Here is a 12,027-nt window from a genome sequence, read left to right on the forward strand (position 1 = left end):
ATTCTCTGGGGTGTCAATTTCTTCATCTATAAAATGAGGGGGTTGGACTTGATGGCCTCTGAGGTCATTTCCACCTCTAAATCTAAATCTATGATCCTTCCAGCTCTACAGCTATTAACATGTCACGGTTGTTTATTTAAGATATCTGTCTTGAGTTCCTACTTCTGTTAGTTAAACCTTCTGTAGGGTTGTGTACTACATGCTTACAAGTAGGAAAATGGTCTCACCACAATGAGGGGCAGCATGCCACCATTTTCCTTGGTTTCTTAGGTGTGGACTATGGGCTAAGAAATGAGAAAATCACTTAGAGTGTACCTGGGCCCTTCATGTCATGAGAATCTTTGACTTTTTCTGTTAAAGTACGTTTTACTTGATTTTATTTTCAAACTAAATATTTTATCAGAAAATTTTCCTCTACTGAAGTTCCTCACAGCATGCAGGTGCCCTGGACTCCCTGAGGCTGTGCCAGTGAAGCACAATGTCTGGCAGCTTCTACCATGTTGGAAAGGCTTCTGCTATCATCCTGGCAGCCTATGTTCTGAGGACCAGCAGAGAGGTTCATTACCAGGAGACTAGCCACCTGGTGATCGATTCTTTGACCATGCCAGTCCACAAAACAAAGAAAATTACAAAATGGATTACAGTCCTTAGCATCCCCCTTCCACTTCTGCACTGATTATTTCAGAGTGGTAGAAGAGGGAAGAGGAGGCTAAGAATGACACAGTATTTGATCATCTATGAACTGAAAAGACCTTAGCCTGAAAGGGCCAGGATCTCCCAATGCATCCTGGGCCATCTCTAATCGTCCTGGTGAATATCAGGCCATCGGGTTCAGATGGCTCTGGAGGAGAAAGTGAGGCTGGTGACCTTGCACAGCCCTCCCTCACTCAAATCAAAGCCAACTGCAAGTCATGTCATCATTTCCCTGATGTCATGGTCCTCTTAGAGAACGAAGGACAAACACAACCAACAACTTAGCCATTTCTGCTTTCAGTGGGATATTCTTGTCCAATGACCATTGAATAAACATGTCATCAGAGGAAGTAAATCATATAAATCTTGACATTCTCCCTGAAAAGGAAGAAAGAAGAAAGCAGCAGGTAAGTGGAAGGATGACCATAGGTTCTCCTTGAATGGGCAAACAAGGGAATTGATGGATCTGATTTTATCGTGAATCCCATGGAAACTGGAAACATCATTTCATGGGCTATTTAGCCATTTCACATTGCAATGCTTCTCACCAGTATTTGCCAAAGGGCCACAATGAATAGATGCCAACATTGGCTATAGAAGTGAAGAGGTAGAACAATTCTATAAAGGAATTGATAAAAAAACCTTCAAATTTAATCAACATTTTCTTTTATCCTCAGTGGCTTCCAGGAACTGGCAACAAATATTTTGGAAAACATGGAGCAGAAATAAGGAATAGTTTAGAGCAAAGACTTATAGATTACTTGTGTCCTTAACATGAACACTTTCTAAAAAGAAAGAATTGGAAGGAGCTGGACATGGCAAGCACTGAATAACATCCTGCCCTCCAAAAAAGGAAATGGATAACATGTAATAGGAAACTGTGGGATGTGAAAATCATCCCTGAATCAGTTGTCTGTGTACAATTATATTACTAACTAAAAATAGGATGGGGTAAATTATCTCACATAAAAGAGGCAAGAGAAAGCTTTTACAGTGGAGGGGAAAGGGGGGAAGTGAGGGGGAGTGAGTGAACCATACTCTCATCATCAGAATTGGCTCAAAGAAGGAATGGCATACATACACTCAGTTGGGTATGGAAATCTATCTTACCCTATGGGAAAGTAGGAAGGGAAGGGGATCAGAGAAAGATTGGGGGGTGATAGAAGGAGGGAGGGGATAGTTAGAAGCAAAACATTTTTGAGGAGGGACAGGTTGAAAGGAGAGAAAGAATGGAATAAAAGGAGGGAGAGGATGGAGGGAGATACAGTTAGCAATAATAACTATGAAAAAAATCTTGAAGCAAGTTTCTCTGATAAAGGCCTCATTTCTCAAACATTTAGAGAACTGAGTCAAATTTATAAAAATAAGAGCCATTCTCCAACTCATAAATGTCAAAAGATGTGATCGGTTTTCAGGTGACATAGTGAAAGCTATCTATAGCCATATGAAAAAATGCTCTAACTCATTATTGATTGGAGAAATGTATATTAAAACAATTCTGAGGTACTACCTCGTACCTATTAGATAGGCTAAGAGGACAGAAAAGGTAAACGACAAATGTTAGAAGGGATGTGGGGAAAATGAGACATTAATGCACTATTGGTGGAGTTGTGAACTAATTCAACCATTTCGTGGAGCAATTTGGAACTATGTCCAAAGGGCTATAAAATCATGCATATTCTCTGACCTAGGAATCCTACTACTAGGTCTATGTCCAAAAAAAGATAAAAAAAACAAAAAAGCAAAAGGATCTATATGTACAAAGATATTTATAACAGCTCTTTTCTGGGGGCAAAGAATTAGAAATGGAAAGGATACCCATCAACTGGGAAATGACCGAACAAATTATGATATATGATCATGATGGAATACTGTTGTACTATAAGAAATGATGAGCAGGGTCCTCCCAGAAAAACCTGAAAAGACTTGCATGGGCTGATGCAAAGTGAAATGTACTGGTAATGTACAAGTAATAGCAATATTGTAAGATGATCAGTTGTGAATGACTTAGCTATTCTCAGCAACACAATGATCCAAGGCACCTCTGAAGGACTTATGATGAAAAATGCGATCCATCCCCAGAGAAAGAGCTGATGATGTCTGAATATAGATTGAAGCATACTTTATTTTTCTTGAGGTTTTTCCCCTATGTTTTCTTTCACAGCATGGCTATTATGGATATGTTTTGTGTGACTATGCACGTATAACCTATATTGAATTGCTTGCCTTCTCAAAGGGGGCAGGGGAGAGGGAGGGAATTTGGAATCAAAGTTTTAAGGATGAATGTCAAAAATTGTTTTTGCACATAACTGTGGAAAAATAAAATACTAAATAAAAGCTTAAAAAAGCCCAATTATATTACTAACTTACTAGAACAAAAAAGTCAAAATTAGTAAAGCTAGAAGAATAAAAATAAGAAAAAGATATGGTGCACTATTTTAAAAAGTTCTGACCTATTTAAATATGTTATTCTTGCTGACAATGGAGTATAGATGAATGAAAGAAGTTACAGATGACAATAATTTCTTACAGAACTTTTATCTGTGAAAATTAATTGCCATAATAAGGAGCCCCCAAAAGACTAAAAAGCACCTTAGTCAGGAAACACTCAGTTTACCCACCAAGTAGAAAGTTATGGCAGCTAAGGGTAACTCTAGTTTAGAACATAAATTCATCTGTAAAATCTTAAGAAAAAGGATCTTGGAAGATTATGAGCTGTACCACCTCTCACCTGGTGAGAAGCAGTCATTGAAAATGATGTCACTGGAAGACATCTGTGGTGTTGGTGGCATGAGGTGCCCCTCCGCCCAAGTGCCTCGGCCATCAGTGTTCCTCTCTTAGCACAGTGTCTGGCACATAGTAGGTACTTAATAAATATTTGTCGACTGATTGTGTACTCTGTGTGTGTCAACTCTTCCCAGTTTTATGGGGAAAATGTCTTATTGCTACTTTCCTTATTATTCCATTTCATCAAATGTCTTTGCTTTGAACTAAATGTGTTCTTTGGATGATTATTAAAAGCAAACCCATCAGTTGAGGGCATACGAGCTATACTTTTTGGGTGCCGATCCAGAGAATCCCTTGAACCTAAGATAGCTGTCTACTAAAGGACCTACCCTGCTAGTTGGAGGAGGTGGGAGGTACCCATCAGGTGCTCCATTAACACCACTTAATTTCTTCTTCAATTTCTTCAAGTGAACCATGGTACTCCAGCAGCTAAAAGAATTTGCAGCAATTACTAAAGTGATTAAATTTTTTGAGGAATTATTTACTGCCACAGTTTGGTCTAATTATTTTGGAAGAATTCCAAGAGAATAATAAGGAAGAAAAGTCAGTTTGAGAATACCACCCTTGGAATTGCTATGAAATTATATTTTTCAATTAATCTCTCAAAACAAAGTTTTCAAAAGGATGCTGATTCTTCTGGGTTTGATCTGTTTAGCTAACATTCATTTAACAATTCCCTACTTTATAGCCCTGGAGACAACAATTATCTTGGCCTTTTTAATGAGTCTGTAGAAAGTCACCAAATAACCAATATGGCAGTGGGCCTTTGATATGAATTATTTTCAGCTGTGAAACCATTGGAAAGGAGCTGAGGAGATTAAGCCTTTGGGGATTTAGTTGGTAATACTCACAAAAATGTCTAATATTTCTTGTCTCAGTCTCTAATTTTAGAGCAGGCAGCTGTCACTGCTTTGTTCTAACAAGTCGGTAACTTTCCATTCTCCTTGTGTACACTGGTTCTCTTTATGTACTTAAGGTGTCATTCTCTCCTTGCACAAACCTTGTGGCAAAAGCAGAGTTATTCTTATCTGTGTCTCAAATCAAAGAAGGAAAGTCACGGAGGAGAAAGAAAGACAAGCACCTGTGTGTGTGTGTGTGTGTGTGTGTCCACATTTTTGTAATTTAGTAGATTTCCCTGTAAACACAGACTTTTTTTAAGGACAGTCCTCTAATGCAGATGAAAATAGCATAGCCTTATTTTACATGAATACATAACATCATAAAACACTGTCTATGGTTTTAAATCTTGAGGACTTAAGAATTCCCATGGTCATTTGGTTATATAACCCGATATACAATATAATATTACATAACACTATAATGGTTTATTGCATTATACTAATACATTAATTTATTATATAATGACATGATGTAATGCAATATTATATGACATGTGATATTATGGTTCATAATTTCTGCTGTCTTTTGCTCCATCACACATGTGTTTTCCATTAGATGATGTTTAAAATAGCATTGCTTTTGAATCTCTGTAGCATAATGTTGACTCTGGGGCAGGAGCTACTTAAAATCCAGAATTCCTTGAGAACTTGCTACAGCCAGTCCTGTAGAGTGGTCCATAGATGGACCCAAGACATGGTGGTCTTTAGTGGAGAGAGCCCTGGAATCAGTATTACAGCTTCTTAGAGCCACAGGGCAAACCCGGGGAAATTGGCTTAGCAGATGGGCTAAGTGGAAGGTAGCAGATAGGCTTTCAACCCACTGGTGAATTGGGGGAGTGGGGGTGTCTATCCCAAGCATGTGAATGGGCAGATGAGAGCAGTTCATTCTAATGGCCGTGACGGCAGCTGAAGCAGACACTATAGAGCACTTAGAGCTTGGTCAGACATGGAAGATGCCAAGGTCATCCACTGCATCCTCGGCTGTCGCCAGTCATCCTGACTTTTGTCTTGCCACCCGACTTTGATGACTCTGAAAGAGGGAGTGAGGCTGATGATTTGTGCAACTCCCACAGGCAAGGCAAGTCATCACTCATTCGTCATGTCATTGGCCTTCTTTGAAAACGAAGGAAGAGCAACAACTGAAATCAATCTAAAAACCCGTGTTTGGATTCTGGCTGGTGACCCTAAGAAAGTGATGTAACCTTTCCTCATCTACTTTGTAAACACTGAAGGCTATATAAAAGATTATTAGGTTATTTTAGTTTTTAGATGAATTATCTGATTTTTAAAAATTAACAATATATTAAAATTTTCATTTGAGGATGTTGTTTCTGAATTCAATTCCTTTCCATGATTTTAACTAGTGTGGACATTTCCTCCACTGACAAACCCTTGACAAGTTAGTAGATGGTCTTTGAAAGTTGTCAAGACCAAAAAATTCATCACCTCATAGGCTCTCTTAAAAATTACCTAGGCTGACCCTCAAATGACTGACATAAAGTTTGTTATCTCATCATAGTCTTTATATTGGTCCCCAGGGAAGAAGTTAGGTGACTATATGAGGGGGAGGCAGGAGAGAGATAGCTTGACTCTCTATGGGCTCATTTGCAAGTACTTTCTTGGTCCTTTACTGTGTAAACAAAACTATTACATGTTTTGATGCCTTATGAGCCTGGGTGCTTTTAAGGGAAGCTGGTGGCTATTCTTGGGAGAGTTAGACAGATGCTGGAATTCCCAGAATCTATCTGGCAACAAACCAGTTAAATGAGAAATACCCAATATGCACAATGATTTTGCACCCATTTCTCTCTGAATTAGAAAAGGTGTTATTAATCTAGAATTTTAAAGTATTGCTTTTGTATACTTGATGAAAGTATCTAAATTTAGGACCTAAAAAAAGACACAATGCTAAACTATCAATCAATCAATAAACACTTATTAAGTGCCTACTATGTGCCAGGCACTGTGCTACCAAAAACTATATCTTTCTAGATACACATATGATATTGAAAATGCCAAAATTCACACATGCAGAACTTTTCACTGAACTCTCAAATAAGTGTTTTGAAATTTTTAGAAGTCCAAGAATCCTTTTATTTTTTAATTAGGACTTCCATCAAACATTGAAGTTTTAATGATTTTTGTGAGGCAGCTTGCACTAAAGTCGCCTCTGATGCTTCCTGAAGGTGTGGAGGGATTCTGGGTTTTTGAAGGCTTTATCAGGGGAGCCTAAACTTTAGTCATTTCCTCCCTCCATCCTTGTGCCTGTGAAGGCATGCTTCCCGTTTGCACAGGGACCTCCCACTTTGTGAGTTAGCCATTCTTTCTTAGATTTTCTTTCCTTCTCCCAGCTTCCTCCAAGAAAAGTGGTTCAGATTATGCAAATTAGCCTTGACTATTTCTCAGAAATCTCCAAAAGAGAAGTCAAAAGGGTTAAGCTAGTAGCACTCAGAAGCTACTCCCAGCAAGGTGCCTGTGACCCCCTACTGCAAAGGCATATCAATGATTAAGAAATCCATGACAAGAAATCATGAAAGAAATAGATATTTTTATGTGTTAAGTAGAATTCTCTGGAAATAATCTTATCTTCCTTATTTCTCATCAACCTAAAATTTGACTGTGACTATGAGGCACCTAGATGGTACCACAGTGCATAGAGCCTGGAATCAGGAAGACCTGAGTTCAAATCAGGCCTTAGATACTAGCTGTGTGACCCTGGGCAAGTCACTTAACTTCTGTTTGCCTTAATTCACTGGAGAAGGAAATGGCAAACCACTCCAGTATTTTTGCGAAGAATACCCCATGGACAATATCGGCATGCTCAAGTCCACTGGGTCATAAAGAATCAGAAATGACTGAATAACAACATATGACCTAGGCCTAGCAAATTCCACCTTTGCGCTAATTCTTAATTGACTTTCATTGCTTGCCTGCAACTAGAGTCACAGCTTTCTTTAATACACCTTTGAATTGTTGGGGATAATTTGTGTCCTATCTCATTAGTTATCCCTTTCTGTATCTTTCAGATGAAATGGTAAATCTATTTTGTCAGAGCACCAAAACATCCCATAGAATATTTTATGAGAGTAACAATCTTTTGGTGTCACTAGGTGGTGCCATAGTGCACAGAGAGCTGGCCCTGGAGTCAGGAGTACTCATCTTCCTGAGTTCAAATCTGGCCTCAGACACTAGCTGTGTGACCCTGAGCAAGTCACTTAACTTAGTTTGCCTCAGTTTCCTCATTTGTAAAATGAGCTGGAGAAGGACATGGCAAACCACTCCAGTATCTCTGCCAAGAAAACCCCAAATGGGGTCTCAAAAAGTCGGACATGGCTAAACTGAACAAAAACAATCTTTTCTGAAGGTCTATTCCTAAATTTTCTCTTCATTACTGCTGTATACTTGACATACACTGGTTATTCTCTTTTAGCCCTTAGATATTATTCTAAGAAGGATGATAGATCACTTAGTATTTGCAACATTTGTACATTTATTTCTTGGGAATGGGCGGCCATTGAATCAAAAACACATAATCTCACATTCTCTAAAAAAAATTCCATACCTGACTGAGAGCAATATCTTTTTACTGGTAAGTACATGTTATAAGTGGAAATAACCTGCAAAATGCCCAGTGGTCTTAATTACCTAATAAATTATAGTTTGTCATTTATAAATTCTAATTAGAAGCTATACTTAGCATGTCAGATCAGCTACAGATTTTTAAAGAGAAAGCATTTTAATTTCCTGCTTAAAGACGATGAATTTTTTTCTGAACTAGTATATGTTTAGAAAGAAACAAACAAACACATAAAGTCTGTTTCCTATGACTAGCAAATTCTACCTTTGCTACCTGGACTAATCACCTCCTCTTGCTAGGTATAAGTTTCTTCATCTGTGAAATGGGGGTGCTGGTCTACATGAATTCTTTTTTATGTTTGTTTGTTTTTAGTAATTTCTTTTTATTTTTTTTATTTTTATTTTTAGTTTACAACAGACGGTTCTACATAATTTTGAGTTCCAGATTTTCTCCCCTCCCTCCCCCCTCCCTCCCTAAGATAGCATGGAATCTCATATAACTACCACAAATAACTTCGCATTGAATTAATTTATACACTAGTCAAGTTGCGGAGAAAAATTATGACCAATGGAATGAATCATGAGAAAGAAGAAACAGAACCAAAAAAAAAGAAACAAAAAACAAAAACAAAAGAGAAGAGAAAAAGGCGAGCATGAAGTGTGCCTCAATCTGCATTCAAACTTCATAGTTCTTTCTCTGGATGTAGATAGCATTCTGCATTGTGAGTCCTTTCACCTTGTGTTGCTGAAAGAACAAAGTCTGTCAGGGTTGGTCCTCACAGAATCCATATATCTGTGGTTGTGTACAGTGTTCTCCTGGCTCTGCTCCACTCACTCAGCATTATGTTGTATAGGTTTTTCCAGGTTGTTACGAAGTCCGTATCATCCTCATTTCTTATGGCACAATAGTATTCCATTACCTTCATATACCACAGCTTGTTCAGCCATTCCCCAATTGATGGGCATACCCTTGATTTCCAATTCTTGGCTACCACAAAAAGAGCCGCTATAAATATTCTTGTACATATGGGTTCTTTCCCGCTTGTGTGATGTCTTTGGGATACAACCCTAGAAGTGGTATTGCTGGGTCAAAGGGTATGAACATTCCTGTGGCCCTTTGGGTGTAGTTCCAAATTACTCTCCAAAATGGCTGGATCATCTCACAACTCCACTAGCAATGTAACAACGTTCCAATTTTCCCACATCCTCTCCAGCATTTATCATTTTCCTGTTTTGTTATTTTAGCCAATCTGACAGGAGAGATGTGGTATCTAAGAGTTGTTTTGATTTGCATTTCTCTAATCAGTAGTGATTTAGAACATTTTTTCATATGCCTAGAGATAGCTTTAATTCCTTCCTCTGGAAACTGCCTGTTCATATCCTTTGACCATTTCTCAATTGGGGAATGGCTTGTATTCCTATATATTTGGCTCAGCTCCCTGTATATTTTAGAAATGAGGCCTTTATCAGAGATACTAGTTGTAAAGATTTTCTCCCAATTTTCTGCTTCCCTCCTAATTTTTGTTGCATTGGCTTTTTTTATACAAAAACCTTTCAATTTAACATAATCAAAATTATCCATTTTGCATTTTGTAATGCTCTCTATCTTGTTGGGTCATGAATTCTTTTCTCTTCCATAAATCTGATAAGTAAACTATTCCTTGCTCTCCCAAATTACTACATGAATTCTAACATCTTTTCCAACTCTACATCTTATGATCACATATTGTTTCAAAATTGGACCAACTGTTGTCACAAAAGAAATAATTTCTTTAAATGTAGAGTACTCCAAGAAGCAAGGCAGCAGTTAAAAACATGATTTTAAGTCTTGCTTAATGTTATGATTTAAAGGTCATCACTCCTTCATGTATCTCTCCAATAAGCATTAGTTTAATGCTGCTCTGTGGCCGGCCCTGGGGTATACAAAAGGACTATAAGACATCATCTCAGAGCTTATAAACTAGCTGTGGAGATGAGAGAGGAAGACACATACGTAATGCCAAAAGAAACAGTAAAAAGCACTTGTGATGGGTCAGATGAGAGGTAGGGCCAATATGTAGTATAATAAATTAAAAATATTCAAATCAATAGGGAATGATCAACAAGCATCTATTACACACCTACTGCATGCCAGGTGCTAAATATAAATACAAAGAATCTCTACTTTCTTTTTAATGGTTTTTTTTTTCAATTACATATAAAGAAAGTTTTCAACATTCATTTTTATAAGATTTTGAGTTCCAAACTTTTTTCTCCCACCCTCCCTCTTCTCCCCAAGATGGCAAGCAATCTGATATAGGTTATACATATACAATCATATTAAAGGGAGAATCTGTACTTTCAAAGAACTTATATTCACAAAAGAAGCCTTATAAGAGATGTAAAAAAAAATTTAGACAGTTTGAAAAAGTTAATTATTTCTGATACCTAAAGACATTTCAGTATGAAAAGTTAGTGTTGTCAGTTCATGAAATCATCCTCTGAATTTGAGACCATCTTGATGTGCAAAAGATCACAGAGAAAATAACTCTGATGATTTTAGATAAGTGTGTGCTTATTTGTAATGAGAACTTAGCACCTCTAAGATTGTTAACTGTCTTCTTCCCATCATTTCCTCTGGCACCAGGGACAGCCATTTAGAGTATATAGAAGGACCATGCTAGGGAGAGGGTTTCCTTTCCCAAGCAATGTTTTTAAATAAATAAAATGTGTTCTCCATACTACACTAATTTGTCTCTCTGCTAAGTCTGATTTTTTAAAAATTGAGTTTCCTTAATTTATAAAAAAATTAATTCTTTAATTCAATAACTTTAAAATTGAGCTTCATTCTTTGTATTTATGTCCTTAGCTTGTAGTACTTAGTTGAGTATCTGGCATGTAGGAGGTGCTTAATAAATACTTATTTATTGATTATTTCCTTTTGATTTGAATGGTTCTAATTTATTATACTAGTTGTTGGCATTACCTCTCATCTGACTCATCATAAATGCTTTTTACAGTTCCTGTAGGCATTGAGTATACATTTGCTTCCCTCATCTCCACACCTAGTTTATAGGCTCCAAGATGATGTCTTATATTTTTTTCTGTGTGTTCCAATGCTGGCCACATTCCTTACATGCGACTAATATGGCAACCTTGTAGCTTAAAATAATTAGTGTCCATCCATCCATCCATTCATTTGTGATATTCCAGTGGAGCGAGTTCTAGCCAGTACAAACTGGTTTACTGAACTGGACAATCATTTGTAATTATACATCAAGAATAAGGAGTCCCAGGCCTGGACTTGGGAATGTTTTTCGAGAACAATTCAGGACTCTCTTAAAGGTGGCCCCGCAGTTAAGCGAGATGTTGGTGGAAGTACAAATCTCTGCAGAAAACATTGCATTGGCTACAAATTTCTTGTGCAAGAGTGAGGTTTTTCACCTGTTCCTCGATTACGGTATACTTGGAAGGCCCAGACTTCTCAACTGAATCAGTAAATCAATCAAAGGTAGAAGCTGGGTACAAACAAGTCAATTTGGGAGGAGCAAAGTGTTTTGACCATTGGATGAAGGCAGAGGATACCATGCAGGAAATATTTTGCAATTGGTTAAAGAGAATCAGTCATGCCCTGTGGGACTACATGAAACTCAGCAAATCAGAAATCTTGAAGTAAAGCAGTTAAAGAATTTTCAGGAGCTTCCAGACTCAGAAAGGAAGGAAACAATCATTACTTTCTACGTGTCAGGCATTGTGCTAGGTATTTTACCAATATTATCTCATTTGAGCCTTACAGCAACCTGGGATGTAGATTCTGTTATTATTCCTATTTACAGTGAGGCAAGCAGAGGTTAAATGACTTCTCCAGGGTCACCACTAGTGAATGATTGAGCCTGTATTTGAACTCAAATCTGTCCCACCGTAGGCCCAGTTCTCTAGCCACTGTACCACCTAGCTGCCTAAGGAGGCAAACAGATCCCTTGTATTGGTAATAGAAGGCAGCAAGTGGCAAGTGTGCCAAGAGGAAGGTTATAATCACCTACTATGTGCTTAATAGTAGTAAATAATAAAGTAACTGGAGCCAGTAACAGCA

This window comes from Trichosurus vulpecula, chromosome 3, assembly GCF_011100635.1.
Source record: "Trichosurus vulpecula isolate mTriVul1 chromosome 3, mTriVul1.pri, whole genome shotgun sequence".
In the NCBI taxonomy this organism is placed as follows: Eukaryota; Metazoa; Chordata; class Mammalia; order Diprotodontia; family Phalangeridae; genus Trichosurus; species Trichosurus vulpecula.